Genomic DNA, 27,358 nt, shown 5'->3' on the forward strand with positions numbered 1-27,358 from the left:
GGATACAGAACTGGCTCAAAGCTAGAATTCAGAGGGTGTTCGTGAAGGGTTGTTTTACAGACTGGAGGCCTGTGACCAGTGGAGTGCCACAAGGATTGGTGCTTGGTCCTCTACTTTTTGTCATTTACATAAATGATTTGGATGAGAGTTTAAGAAGTACAGTTAGTAAGTTTGCAGATGCTATCAAAATTGGTGATGTAGTGCACAGCGAAGAGGGTGACCTCAGGTTACAACAGGATCTTGATCAGATGGGCCATTGAGCTGAGAAGTGGCAGATGGAGTTTAATTCAGATAAATGCGAGGTGCTGCATTTTGGGAAAGCAAATCTTAGCAGGACTTATACACTTAATGGTAAGGACCCTAGGGAGTGTTGCTGAACAAAGAGACCTTGGAGTGCAGGTTCATAGCTCCTTGAAGATGGAGTCGCAGGTAGATAGGATAGTGAAGCGGCGTTTGGTATGCTTTCCTTTATTGGTCAGAGTATTGAATACAGCAGTTGGGAGGTCATGCTGCTGTACAGGACATTGGTTAGGCCACTGTTGGAATATTGTGTGCAATTCTGGTCTCCTTCCTATCGTAAAGATGGTGTGAAACTTGAAAGGGTTCAGAAAAGATTTACAAGGATGTTGCCAGCGTTTGTGGATTTGAGCTACAGGGAGAGGCTGAACAGGCTGGGGCTGTTTTACCTGGAGTGTCGGAGGCTGAGGGGTGACCTTATAGAGGTCTACAAAATTATGACAGGCATAGATAGGATAAATAGGCAAAGTCTTTTCCCTTGGGTCGGGGTGTCCAGAACTAGAGGGCATAGGTTTAGGGTGAGAGGGGAAAGGTATAAAAGAGACCTAAGGGGCAACTTTTTCACACAGAGGGTGGTAAGTGTATGGAATGAGCTGCCAGAGGATATGGTGGAGGCTGGTACAATTGCAACATTTAAGAGGCATTTGGATGGGTATATGAATAGGAAGGGTTTGGAGGGATATGGGCCGGGTGCTGGCAGGTGGGACTAGATTGGGTTGGGATATCTGGTCGGCATGGACGGGTTCGACCGAAGGGTCTGTTACCATGCTGTACGTCTCTATGACTCTATGCAATTCCTGACTATAACCTATATTCTAGATTTATAAAAAACAACGTACAGAGAGTCCTAGAGATCTACAGCATGGAAATAGGCCGTTTGGTCCAATTCATCCCTGCTGACCAGATAACTGAAATAAACCTAGTCCCATTTGCCAGCATTTGGCCCCTGTCCCTCTCAACCCTTCCTATTCATATACCCATCCAGCTGCCGTTTAAATGTTGTAATTCTACCAGCTTCCATCACTTTCTCTGGCAGCTCATTGCATATGCAGACCACCCTCTGTGTGAAAAAGTTGCCCTTTAGGTCCCTTTAACATCTTTTTCCTCTCAACTTAACCCTGTGCGCTCTAGTTTTGGACTCTCCCCATCCCAGGAATAAGACCTTGTTTATTTACCCTAACCATGCGACTCATGATTTTATAAACCTTTTATGAGGTTACTTCTCAGCCTGGAAAGCTCCAGAGAAAACAGCCCTAGCCCTTTCAACATCTCCCTGCAACTCAACCCTTCCAGCCCTGGCAACTTCCTTGTAAATCTTTTCTGAACCATTTCAAGTGTCACAACATCCTTTCTATAGCAGGGAGACCAGAATTGCATACAGTATTCCAAAAGTGGCCTGACCAATATACCGTACAGCTGCAACATGACCTCCCAACTCCTATACTTGATGTTGTGACCTTGCATACCAAATGCCTTCTTCGTTATATCCCATCTACCTGGGACTCCACTTTCAAGGAGCTATGAACCAAGGTCTCTTTGTTCAGCAACACTCCCTCGGACCTTACTGTTAAACGTGTAGTCCTGCCCTAATTTGCCTTTCCAAAAGGCAGCACCTCACACTTAAATTAAACTCCATCTGCCACTTGCTAGTCCATTGGACCATCTAATCAAGCTCCCTTTGTACTCTGAGGTAACCTTCTTGCCTGTCCATTACATCACCAATTTTGGTGTCTTCTGCAAACTTACAAACCATACCTTCTGTGTTTAAATACAAATCATTTATATACATGATGAAAATCAGTAGACACATGGCTGGTCACAGGCCTCCAGTCTGAAAAGCAGCCCTCTACCACTATCCTCTGTGTACTACCTTCAAGCCAGTTCTGTATTGAAATAGCTAGCTCTTCCTGGTTCCATGTGATCTAACCTTGCTAACCGGTCTACCATGAAGAACCTTATCGAATGCCTTACTGAAGTCCACTTAGATCATGTCCACCACTCTGCTGTCATCAATCCTCTTCCTTACTTCAAAAAATTCAATCAAGTTAGTGAGACAAGATTTTCCACGCACAAAAGCAATGTTGACTGTTCCTAATCAATCTTTGTCTTTCCAAGTAAATGTAAATCCTGTCCCTCAGGATTCCCTTCAATACCTTGCCCACCAGTGACGTCAGGCTGACTGGTCTATACTTCCCTGGCTTTTCCTTACTACCATTCTTAAATAGTATCACCATGTTAGCTGACCTCCAGTCTTCCAGCACCTCACCTGTGGTCTCTAAGGTACAAATATCTGAGCAATCACTTCCCTAGCTTCCCACAGAGCCTAGAGTACACCTGATAAGGTCCAGGAAATTTATCCACCTTTATGCCTGTTAAGACATCAAGCACCACCTCCTCTGTAATACAGACATTTTTCAAGATGTCGCTATTTATTTCCCCACGTTCTCTATCTTCCCTATCCTCCTCCACAGTAAACACTGATGCAACATTCTCATTTACTATCTCCCCATCTTCAGCAATTCCACATATTGGTAGCCTTGTTGATCTTTAAGAGGCCCTATTCTCTCTAGTTATTCTTTTGTCCTTTATGTATTTGCAGAATCCTTTTGGATTCTCCTTAACACTATTTGCCAAAGCTATATTATCCTCCCCTTTTCGCCATTCTGATTCCCTCTTAAGTGTACTGTACTGCTTTTATACTCCTCTTGAGATTCACTCGATCCCTGCTGTCTATACTTGACGTATGTTTCCTTCTTTTTCTTGACCAAAGCCTCAATTTGTCCAGTCATCCCGCATTCCCTATATCAACCAGCCTCACCCTTCATCCCAACGGGAGCGTGCTGTCTCTGGACTCTCGTTATCTCATTTTTGAAGGCTTCCCATTTTACAGCCATCCCTTTACCTGTGAACATCTGCCCCAAATCAACTTTTCAAAGTTGTTGCGTAATACTGTCAAAATTGGCCTTCCTCTAATTTAGAACTTTAACTTTTAGATCCTCTTCCATCACTTTTTTAAAACTAATAGAACTATGATCACTGGCCCCAAAGTGCTCCCCCACTGATGCCTCAGTCACCTGTCCTGAGTTATTTCCCAAGAGTAGTTCAAGTTTTGCACCTTCTCTAGTTGGTACATGCACATACTGAATCAGAATATTTTCTTATACACATTTAATAAATTCCTCTCCATTCAAGCCCTTAACATTATGGCAGTCCGAGCCTATGTTTGGAAACTTAAAATCCCCAACCATAACTACCCTATTATTCTGAGAAATTTGTTTCTCAATTTCCCCCTGACTGTTGGCGGTGTCTATAGTACAATCTGTTGTCAGTCCCTCAAAACAAGGATGATGATATAAATTTTTCTGTTGGGTTTCATGACTTGGCATACTTCATAGATAAATATGTAGTCTTTAAGATAACACATTGACCCCAAGTTCACAAGTATTGTGGTGGAGAAAAAAAAGTGACACCATGTCATATAAGGTGAATTTAGGTCCAGTATACAAAAACTTGATCGGAGAAATAGGTTGCAAGAAGTTTGCTTATATAAGGGGGAAAGTGAGGTAAAGAGATAGTAGTATAGTCAATGATTTCAAAAGCTTATAGCCTCGGCAGCTGAAGGCACAGCCACCAGACGTTGAGAGAGTAAAATGAAGTTTTTATATGTGGCCAGAATTGGGTGAATGCAGAAATCCTAAAGGTTTTTAAAATCAAGGTGTTGCTTGATCAGAAACCAGTGTCACTCAGCAAGTCAAGAATTACAAGGGGAATGAGATTTACATTGAATTATGACACAGGGCAGCAAAGTTTTGGATATCCTGAGATGGAGTGAAGTTGAGTCATGTTACAGAAGTAGAAATAGGCAGAGTTTGGACATGAATTTAAGATCACACATTCATATCTAGATTAAGTGTGTCATCGATATTGCAAACAGATTGACTTAATCTCAGACAGTTGTTGGAAGAAGGATGGAGTCAGTTGTTAATAAGTAATTCCATTCATAAATGGAACTGGAGCAAAAGGGCATAGATTTAAAGTGTTATGAGAAAAAGCATGTTGACTCAGCAAGTAGTTAGGCTATGGCGTGCACTGCCCAGAAATATGATAGTTCAATTGAGGCATTTTAACAGGGTTTTGTATAATTGTTTTGATAGAAATAGTGTGCAAGGATATGGGGCCAAGGCAGAAGATAGGCACTAAATAATGATAGCCATTTGAAAAGCCAGTACAAGCATGATGGGCTGAATGGCCTCCTGTGAATAACAGTTCTGTGCTACTGTTAAGGTTGTTTGAAGTGGTGATCAAAAACAAAGGCTTCAATCTTCCCAGTATTTATTTGTAGGAAATTTATACTCCCTGAATTCTGGAAGTCAAATAAACTACTAGCAACTGGGGAGCAGTGGTGTGTTGGGCTGGGTGTCATTCGTATATACAAAAAAAAGGCCATGTCTTCAGATGATATCACTAAGGGCTAGTATGTTGATAAGAAATATGAGACCTGTGATCTGTTTGGATTTCTAGAAGGCCTTTGACAAGGTGTCATGCTGGAGGCTGCTGAATAAGATAAGAACCCATGATGTTAGGGGCAAGGTACTGGCAGAAGACAGAGAGTCAGGATAAAGAGGTCTTTTTCAGAATGGCAGCTGGTGACTAGTGGAGTTCTGCAGAAGCCCTTCTTGGGACCATGAAAGTTTACATTATACATTAACGATCTGGACAAAGGAACTGAGGGCAGTGTTGCTAAATTTACAGATGACATAAAGGTAGGTAGAGGTCAGGTAGTGTTAAGAAAGTGGGGAGATTGTAGAAGGACTTGGCAGATGGGATACAATGTGCGAAAGTGTGATGTTATGCACTTTGATATGAAGAAAAGATGTGTGAACTATTTTATGAAGTGGGAAAGGCTTCCGAAATCTGAAGAACAAAGAACTTTGGAGTCCTGATTCAGGATTCTCTTACGATTAACATGCAGGTTCACTTGGCAGATAGGAAGGCCAATGCAATCTTAGCATACATTTTAGGAATACTAGAATACGAGCAGAAATGTACCGAGGCTGTAAAAGGCTGTGGTCAGGCCGTATTTGAATATTGTGAGCAGTTTTGGACCCCTTTTGTAATGAAGGTTGTGCTGACGTTGGAGATGGTCAGGAGGAGGTTTACAGGTATGATCCTGGGAATGTAGGGCTTGTCATTTGAGGAGTGGTTGAGGACTCTGGGCCTGTACTCAGTTGGATTTAGAAGGATGAGGGGGAATCTGATTGAAACATACAGAATACTGAGAGGCCTGGCTAGAGTGAACTTGGAGAAGATGCTTCCCCTAGATAGACTAGAATCTGAGGACACAGTCTCAGAGTGAAGGGACAACCCTTTAGAACTGAGCTGAAGAGGATGTTCATCTGCCAGACGATGGTGATTCTGTGGAATTCATTGCTGCAGAAGGCTCTGGATGTAAAGTCATTGAGTATATTTAAGACAGAGATCAACAAGCTCTTGATTGGTAAGGAAATCGAGGATTACGGACAGAAGGCCGGAGAAAAGGATTGAGAAACATCTCACTCATGATTGAATGGCAGAGCAGACTCAGTGGGCCAGATGGTCTAATTCTGCTCCTATATCTTATGTGATTGGCATTGTTCAGTTTTTTTTTGTTGAGTTGATTACGAATGGATGGTTACAGAAATGGATCATGCATTCTAAAACCTTGTTCACCATGTCAGGAGATTTAATGCTGATTGGTCATCATATTAATCTTATCTGTTTATTTTTCCATAAATTCTGTTGGCAGTATCATTTTTAACCTAGCTCATTAACTGGCAGTTCACTGTATAAGTTTCAAAGCTTGTCTGTGCCATCTGGGGAAATGCTGAGCAGTCGAAGAAACAGCCAAAAAGTGCATGTCGAATTGATTACTTCAAAATATCTGATCATCAACCAAAACTGTTAGAGGACTGGTCAGAGGTAGCACCTTGCATTTTCAGCCAAAGGTTTGAAAATGGTACGAGGAGAGTTTTTTTTTTGCATTCGTTCTTGAGATGTGGGTATTTATTGCCCATAAAAAAATTATAATGTGCTACTTCTTAAACAGCTACTGTCCTTGTGCTGTTGGTCATCCCATAGTACTGCTGGGAAGGAATTCCAGGAATTTGGTCCAGAGACACTGAAGGAATGCAGTTCTGAGTCAGAATGGTGAGTGACTTGGAGCAAAACGGTGGCACAGTGGTTAGCACTGCTGCCTCACAGCGCCAGAGACCCGGGTTCAATTCCCGCCTCAGGCGACTGACTGTGTGGAATTTGCGCATTCTCCCCGTGTCTGCGTGGGTTTCCTCCGGGTGCTCCGGTTTCCTCCCACAGTCCAAAGATGTGCAGGTCAGGTGAATTGGCCAAGCTAAATTGCCCGTAGTGTTAGGTAAGGGGTAAATGTAGGGGTCTGGGTGGGTTGCACTTCGGCGGGGCGATGTGGACTTGTTGGGCCGAAGGGCCTGTTTCCACACTGTAAGTAATCTAATCTAAAAAAAACCTGCAGGTGGTTGCATTCTCAATATGCACTGGGGCGGCATGGTGGCTCAGTGGTTAGCACTGCTGCCTCACTGCCCCACGGGCCTGGTTCAATTCCAGCCTTGGGCTTCTTTGTGTGTAGTTTGCACCTTCTCTCTGGGTGCTCCGATTCCCTCCCACAGTCCAAAGATGTGCAGGTTAGGTGAATTGGCCGTGCTAAATTGCGTTCAGGGATTTGTAGGTTAGGTGCATCATTCAGGGCTAAGTATAAGGAATGGGTCTGGGTGAGTTACACATTGGCGGATTGGTGTGGTCTTGTTGGGCTGAATGGCCTGTTTCCACACTGTAGCAATTCTATGATTCTATTTTATTGCCCTTGTTCTAGGTGACAGAGGTCACAAATCTGGAAAGTACTGTTGATAGAGCTTTGATGAATTACTGTGATCCATCTTGTAGATTTTGAGAACTGGTGCCACTGCATGCCAGTGATTGAGGGCGTGGTATATAGGTGCCATTCAAGCTGTCGTCTTTGTCTTGGATGGTGTTGACCTACTTGAATGCCGTTGGAGTTGTGCTTCACTAGTGAAGTGGAAGAGTATTCTATCACACTCCTGACTTAGCTATAGGCTTTGGGGAGACAGGAGGAGAGATATTGAGTGCAAAATTCCCAGCTTCCATTGAATGTCATGGGGCGGTGGAGAGCTTGTCTCTTATTGGTGATTGTTACAACCTGTCATTTGTGTGATGCGAATGTTGCTGTCCGCTTGTCAGTCCAAGCCTGGATGTTGTCCAGACATGGACTGCTTCAGTATCTGAGGAATTGTGAATTGGATATTGTGCAATTATCAGCAGACGTCCTCACTTCTGACCATATGATGAAGGGAAGATCATTGACAAAGCAGCTGAAGATGGTTGGGCATCGAATACCACCCTGAGGAACTGCTGCAGAGATGTCCTGGAGCTCAGGTGGCTAGCCTCTAACAACCACAACATCTTCCTATGTACCAAGTAGGACTCCAACCACCAGAGACTTTGCCCCTCCAATACGTATTGATTGCAGTTGTGCCAGGGCTCCTTGATGCCACACTCAGTCAAATGCAGCCTTGATGTCAAGGCTGTCACTCTCACCTCATCTCTGGAATTCAGCTCTTTTGTCTATGTTTGAACCAAGGCTGTAATGAGGTCAGGAGCTGAGTGGCCCTGGCAAAACCCAGACTGGGCATTGCTGAGCAAGTGCTGCTTGGTAGCATAGTTGATGACACCTTCCATCACTTTCCTGATGATCAAGAATTAACGGATACGGAGGTGATTGGCTGGATTGGATTTATTTTGCTTTTTGTGTACAGGGAATAGTTGTGCAATTTTACACCTTGTCGGGTAGATGGCAGTGTTCTAATTATACTGGAACAGCCGGGCTAGGGGAGCAGCAGGTTTTGAAACACAAGTCTTCAGTACTGTTGCTGGAATGTTTTCAGGGCCTGTAGCCTTTGCAGTATCCAGTGTCTCCAGCTGTTTCTTGATATCAGGTGGAGTGAATCAAATTGGCTGAATTCTGGTACCTGTAATGTTGGGGTCCACAAAAGGAAACCAAGATGGATCATCCACTTGACACTTCTGGTTGAAGATTGCTGCGAAAGCTTCAGCCTTATGTCTTGCGCTGATGTATTGGGCTCTTCCATCATTGACAATGGGGATATATATATACGAAGTCTCTTCCTCCAGTGAGTTGTTTAATCACCCACTCCCATTCCCGACTGGATGTGGTAGGACTACAGAGTTTAGGTCTCATCCGTTGCTCAGCTTTGTCTATCACTTGCTGCTTATACTGTTTGGCATGCAAGTAGTCCTGTTTGGTGGCTTCATCAAGTTGACATCTTATCTTGTGATATGCTTGATGCTGCTCCTGGCATGCCCTCCTGCACTCTTCATTGAATCAGCGTTGATCTCCAGGCTTAATGGTAATGGTTAAATTGGGGAAATGCCAGGCCATGAGGTTACAGATTATGCTGGCGTACAATTCTACTTCTATTGATAGCCCACAGCACCTCATGGATGCCCAGTCTTGAGTTGCTAGATCTGTTCTACATCTGTCCCATTTTGCACAGTGATGGTGTCACACACCACGTTGGAGGCTATTCTCAATGTGAAGGTGGAACTTTGTCTCCACAAGGACTGTGTGGTGGTTGCTCTTACCAATACTGTTGAAACCACAGTAATTATGTGGTTGTTTCTGTTTCTTTTTTTGGTTATTGGTGATCAAATGGGGGGTTCAGCTATGATAATTGTGTTGAATGTTGAATGAAAATATTTACCCGTGTAGTGCAGTGGCCCGGAGGCCCAGGTTTAAGTCCCACCTGCTCTGGAGGTGTGTAATCATTTTTCTGAACAGGTTGATTAAGACATGTCTATACTGAGAAATGTTTGCAATGATATACTGGAGCTGAGATGACTTGGTCATTAACAACCACAGTGATTTTCTTTGGAGCTCCATAAGACATCCAACTAATGTAGGGCTTTACAACTGATTGCATTAATTTTATGTTTTGCTATGGTTCCTTATTATCCCACTGAATGGAATGCTGGTGTGATGTCAAAGATAGTCAATTTCTCTTCACATCTGGAATTTGGTTCTTTTCCATTTTGTCGTCCATTTTCAGATTAATGCTGTAATAAGACCTGGAGCAAAATTGTCCTAGCAGAATCCAAACTGGGCGGTTTATTGATGAGTGAGTGCTGCTTGATAGTACTGTCGACAACACTTTTTCTAATGGTTGAGAGTAGACTGATGGGACAGTAACAGGTTGAATTAGAACTTGCCTGCTATTTGTGGTTAGGATCTACCTCGACAAATTTGTCAGGTGGACGCCGACGTTATGTATGAACTAAAACACCTTGAGTGAAAGCAGCTCGTTCTGGCGCGAGAGTATTCATTGCAGCTGAGATGTTATCAGGCTGTTGCTGTATCCAGTTCTGCTCAGTTGTTTCTCCACATCATGTGGGTTTATCAAATTAGCTGTGATGCTGGGAACTTCATGAGTAGGGGAATAGTGGAAAATTAATGTAAAATAAACGGTCAGTCATTTGGTAGTTCAAAACTTAAGTATTACTAGAAAGGTGTTTTGAAACTTCATCTGTCATTCATCAGAGGATATTTGCAAGAATACCACTGTAAAGTGAAACAACATTTTATACCATACAAAACAAAGACTGGGTGACCACTTTGCAGAACACTTGCATGTGCAAGCATGGCCCCCAACCTTCCCATAGTCATTCACTTTAACACAGCATCCTGCTTGCATGCCCATTTGCCTGTCTTCAGCATATTGTATCGAATTAGAGCGCAAACTGGATGAACAATATCTCATCTTCATACTAGGCATTTTACAACCTTTGGACTTAATATTGAGTTCAACACCTTCAGAGTGTGAACTCACTCCCATTTTTTGCCTTTTAGCTTTACTTGTTGCATTGCCTGTCACCATGTCCTTCCTCTCCCTCTTTCTTCTTGCCCCACCCCCTCACTCAAGTGGAACCATCTGTTTGTTGTAGTGTGTCAGTTAGACACACCAACGTTCTGTCATTCTCACATTTCGATCACTTATTCTGCACTATCAGCGACCCACCATTACATAAATGTTGCCTCCTTCACGCTTCACTTCAGCTCTGATGAAGAGTCATCTTGACTCTCTCTCTACAGGTGCTGCCTGACCTGCTGTGATTTCCAGCATTTTTTTTTGTTTTCAGTGAACTCTGATTGGAGGGGGCATTGTCATGGAGAATGCACCAGTTAGTTTATTACTGACTGTCAACTACCAAATTTTGTTAAATTTAAACCAGGTAGGTTGCCCCTGAAAGGTCAGGGCATTGCAGGAGTGAACCAGAGAATGGCTATTGCCTATTTTATTAAGTTGATTCAGACACAGTGTGTGCACACATTCTTTCTGTCCACAAGAAAAACAGCTCTGTGTATTAATATATTTAGCTTCCCGTATGCATAACCATGCCATACTGTGTGCAAAATATTGTGTTTTGCACAGTATCCAACATTAGATGTGATTCCGCGATTGAACGTTTACCAAAGAATCCTGAGTCTGCTAAACTGGCAACCAATTTAAGAGCGGTAGTCAGGTTTGCAATATGACATAAAAACTGTCAGTTATCATCGAATTGGTGCATTCACCATAGCAATACCTCTACCAATCAGTCAACCTGACAATCAATAAGCACTCTCTTTTCGTACATCACAAAATGTTGTGCTCTTTCCTTGGGATTCTTGCATCCGTCTTGATGATTGCAAGATGAACAACTTCGACCAAATATGTCTTGTTTACAAAAAGGCAAAAATCGAGTTGTTGGTTGTTCGTTTTGAACCGGGACAATTGAATCAGGTAGATGTAATATACATCATTTCTATTGGAAGCAAAGTTAATTAACAAAGACTGGTATTTACTTTTCATCACCTGAAGATGTCCTAACACTTTTCAGCTGGTTAAGCATTTATTGTTTTTCTTCTTTGCCTGCATAGTTAGTGTATAATGTAGGTGATGCATCAGTCAGTTTGAGCACAGCAAGGTCCCGCAGTGGGAATGCGATAATGAGCAGAGTAGTGATGGGATTAGCCAGAAGTTATCTTTCGAACAATATCTTGGGAGCATTTTCTAACCAATTGAGAGGGCACACAGAGCTTTGCTTAATATCTCACCTGGAAAACAGTATCTCCAGTAGTCTAATGGTGCAGCCTACACTACACACTATTAACGACTCTGTATGTTAGCCTAGTTTATGTGCATTTAGTGTGTTTCGTTTAGTTTAGTGAACTCGTGCATCGTCCTGAAGTGCAATTCTTGTCCATGTTGCTGCAGCAGCAATTTCCCAACTGTATTATTTAGGTCATTTTTTAAATGCGGAATAGATTCAAACTGGCCAGTTACCACACCCATCAGTTTACTGTCGATCATCACTAAAGTGATAGAAGGAGTCATTGATTGTACTATCAAGCAGTACCTGCTTTGCAATAATGTACTCCTTGATACTCTGTTTGGGTTCTGCCAGGGACACCTAGCTCCTGACCTCATTACAATCTTGGTTCAAACATAGTCAAAACAGCTGAACTCCAGAAGGGTGGTGACAGTCACTGCCCTTGACATTGGGGCACATTTGATTGATAGAGTATGATCAAGGAGCAACAACAAAATTAGATTAAATGGGAAATGAGGAGAATTCTTCACTGATTGGAGTCCTTGCTCCTATGAAGGAAGATGATTGTGGTTGTTGGAGGTCAGCCATCTTTGCTGCAGAACATCATTGCAGGATCTGTCAGGGTAGATATTTTCTAATCCACCCATTGAGTATATCACACACCTCTAAAGCAGGTGCTGTTTGAATCCAGGCCTCCTGGTACAGAGGGAAGGACACCACCACTGCATCACCAGAGCCCATGTAGATCTTTCAGATTAGTATCCTTAACCCAATCCTCTTGAGCAGCTTCATCATCGACCTTCTCAAATATAAGATCCGGTGTGGGAATATTCACTGGTAATTGTAGTATTGACCACCATTCACAACTCTGCAGATAATAAAGCAGTCTGTTTCCAAATACAGCAATACCTGAGAAATGTTCAGGCTTTTGTATGAATATTACTTGCCACTTAGCAGTTTGATAAATGCCAGGCATTGACACTAAATGACATTGTCATTAATGAATACTCCATTATCAACATCCTAGGTGTTAGATCAGAAGCTAAGAATTCTACAATGAATAGCTCACTTCCTGACTCTCTCTCAAAGTCTGTCCACCATGTGAAGTACAAATCAGAAACCTATTGAAATACTTCCCACTTATCTGCAACATGCCCACAAATATCAATTTTGTTCATGTGAACCTCTGAGGTCAGTGTGTGGCAGAGAACTCCAGAGCCAGAAGTCAACATTGCAAATGGCATCACCAAACCAATCGTTGCATGTGTAATCTTGGAGCAGCTTGTAGATTAGATTAGATTACATTACAGTATGGAAACAGGCCCTTCGACCCAACAAGTCCACACCGACCCGCCGAAGCGCAACCCACCCATACCCCTATACCTAACACTACGGGCAATTTAGCATGGCCAATTCACCTGACCTGCACATCTTTGGACTGTGGGAGGAAACCGGAGCACCCGGAGGAAACCCACGCAGACACGGGGAGAACGTGCAAACTCCACACAGTCAGTCGCCTGAGGCGGGAATTGAACCCGGGTCTCTGGCGCTATGAGGCAACAGTGCTAACCACTGTGCCACCGTGCCGCCTAGCTGCTAAACTTAGATGGAATGCCGCTTGCCTGCAAGAGTGCAGCTCCAACTTCATGCAAGAAGCTTGACAGCGTCCATGACAAAACAGACTGTTTGAATGGTACCAAATCTGCTAACGTTCACCCCCTCAAATCATTGATACACAGGAATAGCACTATGCACCATCTGCAAAATACTTTGCAAAATTCTCTAGAATTCCTAAGAAAGCACCTTCCAAACCTACAATCACTAACATCTAGAAGGACAAGGACAGCAGCTTTATAGGAGCACAACCCCTGAAAGTCCTGACTTAGAAAGATATTACCATTCCTTCACTGCCACTGAATCAGAATCATGCAGCTCCCTCCCTTATAGCACCTATACCTCAAGAAAGCTGTTACTACCACTTCTCCAGAGTAACTAGGGATGGACCATAAATGCTGACCAAGCCTGTGAAGCCCATGTCCTCTGAATAATTTTTCAAAATACTTTGAACAGGAAAAAGACCAAAGACAGGATATGTTCATTTTTGAATTGCATTCAAGGTTTATCTTGGAGTTTGGATTTCATTTTGTATTCCATTAAATATTGATCAGTTCAGAGATGTATTCACTGGCAGGCATCACTACTGATTTTTTTTCATGACATGAGTTGACTTTTGTATATTTTTAAAATGCCTATATCGTTAGACAGGCATTTTAAATGTAACTTCAATACTATTGTCTAAAAATAAGCTGTTAATGCAGTCTTCTGCCAAATGTCTGTTGTTGTTGGGGAGTTCCAACTTGCAGTGTGAGAAAAATCCTGTGGTATAGTGTTGACCTTTCACCTATGGCACATGAGTTGGCATCCAGCCCAGACTAATGAAACTAAACTACTTTCCTACAGTTATGTACTGGATATAACCTCATGGCCTGACACATCCCTTGCTATGCCATTGCTACCAAGCCAGGGGACCAACCCTGACGCAACAAAGAGTTTAGTCAGGAGCAGCCAGGCATGCCTAAAGTTGAAATGTCAACATATTAAAGCTGGAACACTTACATGCCAAACAGCAGAATCAGCATTAAATAGATGGGAAACAAAACCAGAAATTGCTGGTGAAACTCAGCAGGTCTGGCAGCATCTGTGGGATGCTGTGTTTTTAGTTCATGTTCATGTTTTGAGTCTGATGACTATTCATCGATTTTATTTATGCAACTGATAGACCCAGTGATCTGACAACAAATGTGCCAGTCCTGCCGCATGCAAATAGTAAAGCTTGTGGGTAATTAAAGGTAAAAGGAAGTTGTGATTCCATAAATGACTCCATCCTCAATGATGGGAAGCCCAGGATATTAGTGCGAAAGATTAGACTGAAACATTCACATTAATTTTCAATCAGAAGTACTGATTCAATGATCCTCACTGCCTCCTCTGGGAATCCCCAGCATAAAAGATTTCAACCTTCTGCCAGTTTGATTTACTTGACATGATATTCACAAACTGCTGAAGGTGCTAGATGCTGCAACAACTTTGTGCCCAGACAACATCCCAGCAATTGTACTGAAGATTTGCGTTCCAGAACTAGTTGCACCATTAGCCAGCCTATTTCTGTACAGCTATTATCTACTTGGCAACACTATGTACTTCACTCAAAAACAACACTAAGTTGACCTCGCTAATTATTGCACTTTTAGACTAATCTTGATTAACAACAAAGTAATGAATAGTGTCTTGGTGATTAGTTTAGGTTCTGCCAAGGCCATTTTGGTCCTGATCTAATAGCAGCCTTGATCCAGACTTGGATAAAAATGTTGAACTCCAGAAATGAGATGAGAGCGACTGCTCAGAGCAGTAGTCAACGCAACATTTAACGAAGTATGGCATCAATGAGCCATACCAAAATAGAAGTCTGTTAGAACTTGGCAAAGCTATCTGTTGGTTAGAATGATAGTTAGCACAGAGGGAAATGGTTGTGGTTATTGGACGTCAATTATTTGATGTTGTTGGTGATTAATTTATCGTCACCTATACCAAAGTACAGCGAAAAACATTGTTTACAATCCATACAGTCAGATACAGTAAGCAAGGATCTACAGATCAAAAAGACTTAGAAACTTGCAGGTTACATTGCACAGGGCATGCACTGGTTAAATAAGTGTTAGCAAGATCAGCATTATTTGAAGCTAGTCTAATAATGGCCAGGAAGAAGCTGTTCCTGAACCTGCTGGTGCGGTGCGGGTGTTCAGGCTTCTATATCTTCTCTCTGATGGAAGAGGTTGTAGGAGATCATTACCCGGGGGTATGATAGGTCTTCGATGATGTTGGCAGCCTTTCTGCAGTAACGGACCGCGTAAATGGAGTTCATGGATGGAAGATTGGTTTCCATGATGGTCTGGACAGTGCACACCACCTTCTGTAGTTTCTCACGGTCCTAGGTAGAGCAGTTGCCATACCAGGCCATAATGCACTTGGACAGTATGCTGTCAGTGGTACATCTGTAGAAGTTGGTGAGAGTTCTTATGGACATGCCAAATTTTCTGAGCCACCTGAGGAAGAAGACACGGTGTTGTGCCTTCTTGACGGTCGCATCTGCGTTGGAAGTCCAGGACAGATTGCTGGTTATCATCACTCCGAGGAGCTCGATGCTCTGCACCCTCTCAACCTCAGTTCCATTGATGTAGCGTGTTCTCCTTTTTTTCTGAAGTCAATGGTCATTTCTTTCGTTTTGCCGATGTTGAGAGAGAGGTTGTTCTCATTGCACCACGTCACCCAACCCCTCTACCTCCCTTTTGTATTTTGACTTGTTTTTTAGATATCTGTCCTAGTACGATGATGTCATCAGCGAACTTGTAGATGGTGTTCGTTTGGAATTTGGCAATAGTCATGGGTGTGCAGGGAATACAGCAGATACCTGAGAGAGAAGCAGTGTAAACATTTCGCAACCAATATGATTCCTCTTCGGAAATAAAAGGAGTTAGAAAATTATGGTTTTTATTGCCAGTGATAGAGATGCAAGAAAAGCAAGTGGAACAGATGGTTTCTGGAGCAAAAAAAGACACAAATAGTGATAATGGTTGGAAAAGAATGATAAATATGCTAAATAGGAATAAATGTTCTCTGTGAAAATTAGAAAGCAGGTTCCCTCTGCTGAAAGCAAAAGCCAACCAGATATGGCCAGGGAGGGTAGGGGATGTAAAAAAAAAAAAACTGGAGTACAGAGGTCATGTTCCTGACGTCGTGGAGCTCAGTATTGAATCCTAGAGTCCATAAAGTGCCTAAAATAAGATGCTGTCCATCTGCCCTGCATTGAGCTTTGGTGGCACACTGTAGTAGGTCAAAGTCAGCATTGTTTCCCAGGGAGAAGTGTTTATTTAATAATAGGAAACTGGAAGGTTGGGAGATCGAAGGTGTCACTTAGTCTCTGTTTGTGTCACGAGTATAAAGGGAGCTGCATTGTGAATACAGCAGACCAGATTGAAAGAAGTACAAGTAAAATGCTGCTTGACCTGGAATATGTGTTTAGGGTCTTGGATGGTGAGGAGAGGAGGTGATTGGGCAAGTGTTACATCTTCAGCGATTGAATGGAATGGTGCCATAAGAAAATGAGGAATGTTAGACGAGAAAAGTGGACCATTGTGTCCCGAAGGGAAAAGTCCCTGGGAATATGACTGGGGAGGGTAGAGGAAGATATGTTCGGTAATGATATGCTGCTGAAGTAGCAGAAATGACACAAGGGATGGTCCTTTGAATGCAGAGACTGTTGTGGTGGAAATTGGGTACAAGGAGAATCCTATTATTGTTCTAGTGGAGGGTAGGAGGTAAAGGGATGGAGGTCAGAGGTTTGGGAGATGGGTCAGTTAGGGTTGAGAGACCTGTCAGCCATTGTGGCTGTGGGTGGGTAGGGGATTCCTTGGTTGTGAAAAATGCATATGTCAGAGGCACCCTGGTAGAAGGTAGCATCATTGGAACAGATGTGACAGAAACCGTGAAAATAGGGTGGTGTCCTGCAGGAAACAGGATGCGAGGAAGTGTTGTCAAGGTATCTGTGGAAGTTGGTGGGTTTGTCATGGATTTTGTTGGACAGCTTATCCCCAGAAACAGAAATAGTGCAGTCAAGGAAAGGAAGGCAAGAGTCAGAAGAACCAGACGGTGAGGAAAGAATGGAAATTCAGTGCAATTTTTTGAATTCCAGACAAGGACAGGAGCAGCACTGAAGACATCATTCATTCATCAAAGAAAGACTAAATAGGACTTGAGCAAGGAGTGTTTCACGGAGGGAAAGATTTAAAAGGGACCTAAGGGGCAACTTTTTCACAAAGAGTGGTACATGTAAGGAATGAGCTGTCAGAGGAAGTGGTGGAAGATGGTACAATTACAGTACTTAAAAGGCATCTGGATGGGTACATGAATAGAAGGGGTTTAGAGGGATATGGGCCAAGTGCTGGCAAATGGGACTAAATTAGTTTAGGATAGCTGAGCGACATGGACGAGTTGGACGGAAGGGTCTGTTTCCATGTTGTGCATCTCTGACTGTATAACTGGTACCCATGCATGCTCCCATAGCCAGACCTTTCCAGGAAAAGTTGTTCGAGGTGAGATCAAGCTCAGCTAGGCAAAGAAGAAAGATGGTGGAATGGGGATTACTTAGGCCTGTTATCAAGAAAATAGCAGAGAGCCTTCAGGCCACCTTAGTGGGGTGGGTGTGTAGAGGGATTATGGATCTATGGTGAAGAGGCAGCGACTATGGTGAGAAAATTGGAAACTCTGGATCTGGCAGATAAATTGGGAATTTAAGTGGGAAGAAACTAAAGGGGGAAAATCTGGAGTATAGGTTGGAAGAATTAGAGCTGAATGCTAAATGAGTATTTTGCATCAGTGTTTACTGTGGAGAAGGACATGGAAGATATAGAATGCAAGGAAATAAATGATGACATCTTGAAAAATGACCATATTACAGAGGAGGAAGTGCTGGATGCCTTGAAATGCATCAAGGTGGATAAATTCCTAGGACCTGATCAGGTGTACCCTACATCTCTGTGGGAAGCTAGGGAGTGATTGCTGGGCCCCTTGCTGAGATATTTGTATCATTGATAGGTGAGGTGCCGGAAGACTGGAGATTGGCTAATGTGGTACCACTGTTTAAGAAAGATGGGTAAGGACAAGCCAGGGAACTATAGACTGGTGAGCCTGACGTCAGTGGTGGGCATGTTTTTGGAGGTAATCTTGAGGGACAGGATATACACTTATTTGGAAAAGCAAGGACTGATTAGGGATAGTCAACATGGCTTTGTGCGTGGGAAATAGTGTCTCATTAACTTGATTGAGTTTTTTGAAGAAGTAATGAAGAGGATTGATGAGGGCAGAGTGGTGGTTGTGATCTGTATGGAATTCAGTAATGTGTTTGACAAGATTCCCCATGGGAGACTGGTTAGCAAGGTTAGATGTCCGAGAATACAGGGAGAGCTAACCATTTGCTTACAGAACTGGCTGAAAGGTAGAAAACAGAGGGCAGTGGTGGAGGTTTGTTTTTCTAGACTGGAGGCCTGTGACCAGTGGAGTGCCACAAGGATCGGTGCTGGGTCCATTACTTTTCATCATTTATATAAATAATTTGGAGGTATAGTTAGTAAGTTTGCAGATGACACCAAAATTGGAGGTGTAGTGGACAGTGAATAAGGTTACCTCAGAGTACAAGGGTTGTATAACTTGAAAGGGTTCAGAAAAGATTTACAAGGATGTTGCCAGGGTTGGAGGATTTGAGCTACAGGGAGAGATTGAATAAGCTGGGACTGTTTTCCCTGGAACGTCGGAGTCTGAGGGGTGATGTTATAGAGGTTTATAAAATCATGAGAGGCACGGATTGAATAACAGAAAAAGTCTTTTCTCTGGGGTGGGGGAGTCCAGAACGAGGTGGCATAGGTTTAGGGGAAAGGGGAAAGATATAAAAGGTACTTAAAGGGCTACCTTTTCACGCAGAGGACGGGAAGTGTATGGAATGAGCTGCCAGAGGAAGTGTTGGAGGCTGGTATAATTGCAACATTTAAAAGGCATTTGCATGGATATATAATAGGAAGGGTTTGGAGGGATTTGATCTGGGTTCTGGCAAGTGGGACTAGATTAGGTTGGGGTATCTGGTCGGCATGGATAAGTTGGACCGCAGGGTCTGTTTCCATGCTGTGCATCCCTCAGACTGTATGACTCTAAGTGAGTTCAGTGGAGCAGGGACAGGCTTAAACAATAGTTCATGGATTTTGGGAAGGAGATGCAAGTGGGTTGTGCATGGGTTGCAGAACAATGAGGTGGGAGGCTATGGAGGGGGAGATTTCTGGAAGAAATGAGGTAATTGTCAGCTCTGGAAACAACAGCTTGATATTCAGCAGTGGGGTCATGATCCACAGGAAGATGGGATGACATGCTTTGAGAGTTGATGCTTAGCGTTAGCAGGATAGAGGTGAGCATGCCAGACAGCAACAGCAGCACCCTGATCAGCAGATTTGATAACCAAGTCAGGATTGGGCCTGAGAACAGAATATAGCAATTTCAGAGGGAGACAGCTTAGAGTGGTGAGAGGAGCAGAGTAGTTAAGGTTGCTGATGTCATGTCATAGTGTAGTAATGTATAGAACATGTAGTAGTCTTTGTTTAGACAGGAAGATAATGCATTAAGGACTCCTTTGTGTCTATGTTCAACATATAAAATTCACGCAATCACACGTGTCATAATTTACTAGTAAACTGAGGTTAGTTAGACCATTTGGGCAATGACTTTTCAACCAGCTTGTTTTTCCTTCCTCAGAATAGGACAAATAAATTAAGACGGTTCAGTTTCTTTTTCAATATCACAGAAGGGTTGATTCTCTGCTTCCGCGAAAGTTAGCAACATGTACTTGGAGTGTTCTGTGTCTTCAGATGGAAAAGAAATACCATTAAATATAGAACACTATTCTAAAAATATCAGGAATAATGTAATTTTTGATGCATACACTGTACATTTAGGCTTAACAATTGCATGTCCTTACTAAACCTTGCAGAATCACAGAATTGTTACAGTGCAGAAGAAAACTGTTCAGACCATTATGCCTCAGTGGCTCTCAAGAATTTAAATAGCCTTTTCTCCAGAACTCTGCATTGGATGATTATTTAAATAGGAACAATGCCCCCTTGAATGCCTCAGTTGAGCTTGCCTCCACCACATTACCAGGGAGAGCATCCCAGATCCAAATTATTCAAATGAAAAAGTCTTCTCACACCTGACGAATACTTCCTCTATAAAACATTTCAAAACTGTGCTCTCTAGTTCTTGAGCTTATACGACGAAACAATTTCTCCCTGTCCACTCTGCTCAGACATTTCATGCTTTTGACAACTTCTATCAAATCTCCTCTTCGCTTTCTCTCCAAGGAAAGCAGTCCTAACTTCTCTAGTCTTTCCTCATAACTGAAGGGTCTCTTTGTTGGAAACACTCTCATAACCCTCTTGTGCACTCTTTCCAATATATTCACATCCTTCCTATGCTGTGGAACCCAAAACTCTGCACACTTCTTCAGCTGAGGTCTAACCAGTGCCCTATAAAGTTCATCACAACCTTCCTGCTCTTCAACTCAATGCCTCTATTAATTAAGCCAAAAATACTGTTTGCAGTGGACCCTTCTGCTAATTAAACCAAACGCACAGAAAAGCTCATCTCACCTCATAATCTGTTAAAGTATGAGTGACAGAGAACTCACAAATTCCACCATTTTAAAGAAAAATATTAATTTTATTCTTTAACTCTAAAAGTGAACATTAAACAACAACTATTTATAATTCTAAACCCCCTTTCCCTTAAATGTTTGTTATCTACCTCTCATTCTATAACAATATACTGATCCAATAAAAGCCCCTATTAAAACTACGTCAACTTAGTTTTCAAAGCCAGACAGCAGCTGTCGTCTTCGGTGTCAGTCTTCTGCTGCAGATCTCCCTGGGTGGGCTTCGGTTTTTTGCTGCAAAGAGGTTTCATATGAAAAAGGTACTTTTTGATAGAGTGTTTTGAATAGCAGTCTCTCTCCGACTAACTCTCAAAATGCTGGCTTATTTTACCCCAAACATCATATTGTCTCATTGGTTCGATTTTGTCAAAGCCGTAAACTTCAAATTTGATTGGGTTTTAGTATCATGGGGCATAATTTAAACTGGTTAAATTCAACTGGTGGCCAAAATAACTGGGGTATCTTGTTTACACTCAAATGGTACATATTTTCAATTTTCCAATACACTCTGAGACTGCTAGTCAGTCTCATGACAAGTGCTTGCAAACTCACTGCCGAAACAGCCTTCGCTCTCTCTCTCAAAGGTACATACATGCCTTCAACTTCATAACACTTTCCCCTTAAGAAAAAAAGATCAGATATAATTGAATATGGCTTCATTTTTCCTAATTCTTAACCCCAGTTCAATGAAATTAGTATCTGTTCATTCTTACCTATATCCGTTAAGTCCATGATAACGCATCTGCTATCACATTCTTATGACCTGCAAAATATACGATTTGTAAATCAAAAGACTGTAGCATAAGACTTCAACAAAATGGTCTCACTTCCTTGTCTTTAAATGGTTTCAGGAACGTAAGAGGATTGTGATCCATGTACACAATTATCTTCAACACATTGTTCGCCACATAAAAATTAAAATGGTGTAAGACCAGTACCAAACTCAATAATTCCTTTTTGATGGTAGAGTATTTTCTCTGGTGGGTGTTGAGTTTCTTTGAAAAGTGGCTGTTCAATTCCATCGTCATCTTCCGATAGCAGCTACAACTCCTGTGTCGATAACATTGATTGCAACTTTGAAGGTTTTCAAAATGTTTGGTGTAGCTGAAGCTGATGCAGTGTTTAATACTGCTTTTAAATTGTCAAATGCCTCTTGGCATTGCTTTGTCACCAAAATTTTGTGATCTTCAGCAATTCTGTTAGCAGTGCCACTACGCTGCTAACATTTGGAACAAACTTCCACTAGAATCCGCTTAGTCCTAAAAGAAATCGAAGCACCTCTTTCTTCGAGGTTGGTCGAGGAAATTTCTCGATTGCCTTCATCTTTGCATTCCTTGGAGTCAACCTTCCATGACAGATGTTATTTGCCAAGAATGTCACCTCTGCCTTCGCGAATTGTTTTCTTTAAATTTATTACCAGTTTTGCTTCTCTTAATCATTCAAAGAGCTTTGCCAACTGTGTACAGTTTTTTTCCATGACTCACTACAGATCACTACATCATCCAGATAGACTGCACATTTCGTTAACCCAACCACAACACTGTTCGTAAGTCCATGGAATGTAGCAGGTGTGTCCTTCATTCCAAAAGGCATCACTTTGAATTGATCTCACCCATTTGGGGTTATAAACACAGAATCTTCTTTGGCTTAAAGGTACCTGCCAATAACCACGCAGTAAGTCCAAATTTGTGATGTAACTGGTTTGTCCAACTTTCTCTATACAGTCCTCCAATCTTTAAATTGGATATGAGTCTGATTTTGTTATGGCATTGACCTTCTGATAGTCCACACAAAATCGTTGAGTCTTGTCAGGTTTGGAAACTAATACAACTAACGAACTCCACTCGCTCTGACTCAGTTCGATGATATCTTTGTTGAGCCTCGCATCCATTTCCTTATTTACTTGTGTGGCTTTGAAAGGATTAAGCTGGTAGGGGTGTTGTTTTATCAGAACAGCATTGTCTATTTCTACCTCATGCACAATATCATTAGTCCTCCCCATCTTATTCCTGCCATATGTCCTCATTACTGCTGCAACAAACCTTTCAACTGCATTCTTTGTTCCTGAGGCAGATAGTTTACTAACCTATCCCACTTCTGAAGGACTTCCTAATTGTTTAATGTACTTTGAGGCACATCAAACTCCACAACATCTGGATTTGATTCCTCACTCTGCAGGGCAGTAACTAATACCTGTTTCTCTAGTTCTTTCTCTCTTTTATAATAAGGTTTCAACATAATCTCATGACATACCCGATGCAGTTTTTTTCCCACCCGGCATCTTTACCAGAATTTACCTGACTCAGCGTTTTCTTAATTTGATAGGGATCACTAAACCTGGTTTTGAAGGGATCTCCTACCACTAGTGACAATACTAATGTGTCATCCCCATGGGAAGCGTCCGAATTTCAGAGTTTTTATCTGTGACCTAATTCAATCCATGCTATGCCCTCTTCAGGTGCTGTTTAGTTAACTCACCTACCCGATCTAATCTCTCCCTCACCTCCGATACATAATCCAAGTTTGAGATCTCCGACTTCGACCCTGTCAATTTCTCTTTAATTAATTTCAAAGGGCTTCTCATTTCATGTCTGAATATTAATTCAAAGGGAGTAAAGTGAGTAGATTCATTTGGGACATCTCTAATGGCAAACAATATGAATGGGATACCTTTATCCCAATCATTTTGGTAATCCTGACAGTACAGTCTTAACATGATCTTAAGGGTCTGATGCTACCATTCTCAAACTGGGATTCAGGACAATACTCACTTGATTTAACGCGCTGTATGCTTAAGCTATCCATGACTTCCTTAAACAGCCTGGCAGTCAAATTAGACCGTTGGTCTGACTTGATAGCCCATACCGCATGAAAAAAGTTACTAACTCCTTTACCACCCCTTTTTGCCTTAATACTCCATAATGGAATTGCCTCCAGAAATCTGGTATGCACATCCATTATGGTTAACAATTACTGGTTCCCACTTTTAGCTCTTGAGAGGGGATGTACACAATCAATCATAACTTGCATGAAAGGTCCTTCGAATGTGAGAATTGGCAACAAAGATGCTGGCTTTATTTCTGCCTGTGGCTTACCTACCATTTGGCATGTCTGACATGTACGGCAAAATTTAACCAGTTCCTTGTGCATTCCATGCCAATAGAAATGATTTTGTATCTTAGCCTGAGTCTTCCGTATGCCTTGATGACCTCCTACTGGTAGTTCATGTGCTGCCTGGAACACTTAGTGTCTGTATGCTACTGGCAACACAATCTGGTGCACTTCTGCCCATTTCTCCTCTGCACTAACCTGCTGTGGTCTCCAATTTTCATCTTAGAGTTCTATCTTTAGGATAATAACACTCAGGGATATTCTCTGCCTCCTTTTCTGAGTATGCATCAACATATATATCTTTTGTTGTTTCGTCTTTCTGTTGTAAGTCAGTTACCCTTTCAGAACTAAATACTTCTGCCTAATCCTCTTCCTGTTCAGGTTTTTCCTGCACCATTACATTAAGCACAGTGTCCACTAACTGAACTTCAACTCTTTCATCTTTCTCTTTTGTTTTTGCTTCATGCTGTGATTTGTGATAGTGGGATCTTGTTACTACACACTCTGCAAAAATTCCAGGGTATTTTTCTTTTAACTTCTGAGCTCCATGGTCTTCCTTGGGCTTCTCCACACCAAGGGGTGTCACTTCCACCTTGGATCCTGCTAAAGCATTCCCAAACATTCTGTCAATCACTCCCAATGTAACTTCCCTAGTCTTGAGCTAAAATCACATAACACCAGGTTATAGTCCAACAGGTTTAATTGGAAGCACACTAGCTTTTGGAGCACCGCTCCTTCATCAGGTCGGCGCTCCGAAAGCTAGTGTGCTTCCAATTAAACCTGTTGGGCTATAACCTGGTGTTGTGTGATTTTTAACTTTGTACACCCCAGTCCAACACCGGCATCTCCAAATCAGTCTTGAGTTGGCACTCCAACCTGATCTTACATAGCAGAATGCTAAACTTCTGTCAATCTATCCCACATATTACCACTGTCTCGGGTAACAGGTCAAAAAGAGTGCAAATACATTTATCTTTTGCTATGAGACACTGGTTAGATCTTGTATCTCTCAAAATTATAATTTATTTCCCTTCTCCCTCTGTTCTTTCTGAGTAAACTTTACCCACAGATGCACCTTCTTTATACGGATCAGGCACTAACTCCATACCCAGTACCTGCCTAGACTGTGTACTCTCCTGCAGCTCCTCACCTTTTCTTGGAATTTTCTTTACTACTTTCACTAATGTCGCTAGCTTAGCTTCTTTTACCACATCTTTTCCTACAGTGCCTTTCTTTAATGACCAACACCGTGACTTTACATGTCCCACTTTATCACAGTGGAATCACCGGAGGCCTTTCACCTCCTTTCCACTCTCTTGGGTTTCTCTTTTAACCTGTGGTAAATAATTACCAGTGTACTCTACTCTTGGTTTGTAGTGTCAGATCTCCCCTTCTCCCAATATCTATCCTCACAAGATGAAATTCTTGCCGGAAGCTAAACTTTTTCTTATGCACCAGTGTATATTCATCTGCCATCCCTGCTGCTCTTCTCACTTCTTGAACTTTCTGTTCATCCACATGAATTCTTATCATCTTTGGAAGTGAGTTTTTAAACTCCTTCAGCAGAATAATCTCTCTTAGAGCTCATAGATGGCTGTGGGCCTTAAAGATAGATAAAACTTATCAAAATGAGTATATTTAATTCTTTCGGACTCAACATAAGTCTCACCTGGTTCCTTCTTTATGTTTCAGCACCGCTTCTGGTATCAATTCATAAGGATTTAAAATAGCCTGTTTGACCTCCTCATAATCTCTTGACCCCTCATTTGATACCCGCTGCAAATACCTCATTAGCTCTGTCTCCCAGCTTACTCTAAACTAGCATAATCCACAAGTCATCTAATATCTTCATCTGCCCAGCCAATATTTCAAATGAAGTAAGGGAGGCTTCAGCATCTTTCTCATCAAAATGTGGTAGTGTTTTAACATATTTGTATATATTGCTACCTTCTCTCTTCATCTCCATCCTGTTAACTTGACTTTCCTGACTAAGCGGTTTTGAGAAGATTTGTAGTTCAGGTTGAGGTTCTGGATGTATCTTTGCTCGCTGAGCTGGAAAATTCATTTTCAGATGTCTCGTCACCATACTAGGCAACATCTTCAGTAACATCTATCTCCAAGATAGCAGAGGATGAAATAATGGTCTCCTTTGACGTAACAGTCCTGTTCACATTCATCAACATCAACCTGGCCGAGGAAACACTGACTACACTATTAGAAGAACCAAAGATACACACACCAAACACTATCACTTTATCAGCAAGGACAATATCATCAGGCTAGTGACCCTATGCCGTACTACCCATTTCACTTCAACAATAAAACCTACAGACAAACCAACGGAACACCCATGGGGTTTCCAATATCAGAGTTTTTAGCAGAGACTCGAACAAACAGCTCTGCCAACCACTTAGCTCAAACTTTCGGTCTGTTACGTGGATGACACCTTATTGTCTGTATAGGGTCTTTCAAGTTCATTAGCTGCTGTTTTAGTTTGTTGATAGGTTTGTGGGCTACCATGATGCCAAGAAGTCTGAGTAGTCTGGCAGTCATTTCTGAGATGTCAAAACAAATTAGAGGAAACCTTCAAGACCATCAATAATACCCTTACTGGCATAAAATTCACAAAAGAGGAGGAAAACAACAACAAACTGCCATTCCTAGATGTCGCGGTAGAGCGAACAGCCAATAGGAATCTACAAACCAGTGTCTACAGGAAAACAACACAGAGACCAAATACTGAAGTACAGAAGCAATCATCCTAACATCCTCAAACGAACCTGCTTTAGAATGTTATTTCAACGAGTCGCCACGCACTGCAGCACAGAGGAACTACGCAGAGCAGAGGAAAATCACCTATACAGTGTACTCAAAAAGAACAAGTACCAAATGAACACAGTCCACTGATTTCTCAGCAACAAACCCAAACAAGTAGACAAAACATGTCTAGAAACCCTAGCCACTCTCCCCTACGTCAAAGACATCTCAGAAATGACTGCCAGACTACTCAGACTTCTTAGCATCATGGTAGCCCACAAACCTATCAACACACTAAAACAGCAGCTAATGAACTTGAAAGACCCTATACAGACAATAAGCAAAGCTAATGTCATTTCCAAAATACCTTGCAAGGATTATAACAAACACTACATTGGACAAACAGGCAGAAAACTAGCTACCAGCATACGTAAACATCAACCAGCCACAAAAAGACATGGCCCACTCTTACTAGTATCCTTGCATATGGATGAGGAAGGATACCACTTCGACTGGGACAACGCATCCATCCTAAAAGAAGCCAGGGCATTCCATCTGGAACTCTATCCACAATCACATTGACTTGGATCCTATTTACTTCGTCCCTGAGAAAAAAAAGCAAGAAATGACAGCACCACAGGAAATGGGATCACCAGCTCAAGGAAACTCAAGCACACAAATAGGAAGCGGGCT

At 42.1% G+C, this 27,358-nt stretch overlaps 1 protein-coding gene and 1 long non-coding RNA gene across 4 annotated transcripts in view; one reads left to right on the forward strand and one right to left on the reverse strand.

Annotated features, from left to right (window-relative positions):
- spopla (speckle type BTB/POZ protein like a) overlaps window positions 1-27,358 on the forward strand; it is a 216,233-nt gene that overhangs the window by 126,608 nt on the left and 62,267 nt on the right. The gene's annotated exons all lie outside the window — the stretch shown is intronic.
- On the reverse strand, window positions 20,898-21,961 carry LOC148149651 (uncharacterized). The gene is made up of 3 exons (XR_015757541.1): window positions 21,736-21,961; window positions 21,511-21,560; window positions 20,898-21,031 (listed from the first exon to the last, which is right to left on the reverse strand). It is a non-coding gene; the product is annotated as an uncharacterized LOC148149651 (long non-coding RNA).

Source organism: Chiloscyllium plagiosum, unplaced genomic scaffold, assembly GCF_037043375.1.
Source record: "Chiloscyllium plagiosum isolate Xiang-an unplaced genomic scaffold, Cpla_swu_hap1 HiC_scaffold_7, whole genome shotgun sequence".
Lineage (NCBI taxonomy): Eukaryota > Metazoa > Chordata > Chondrichthyes > Orectolobiformes > Hemiscylliidae > Chiloscyllium > Chiloscyllium plagiosum.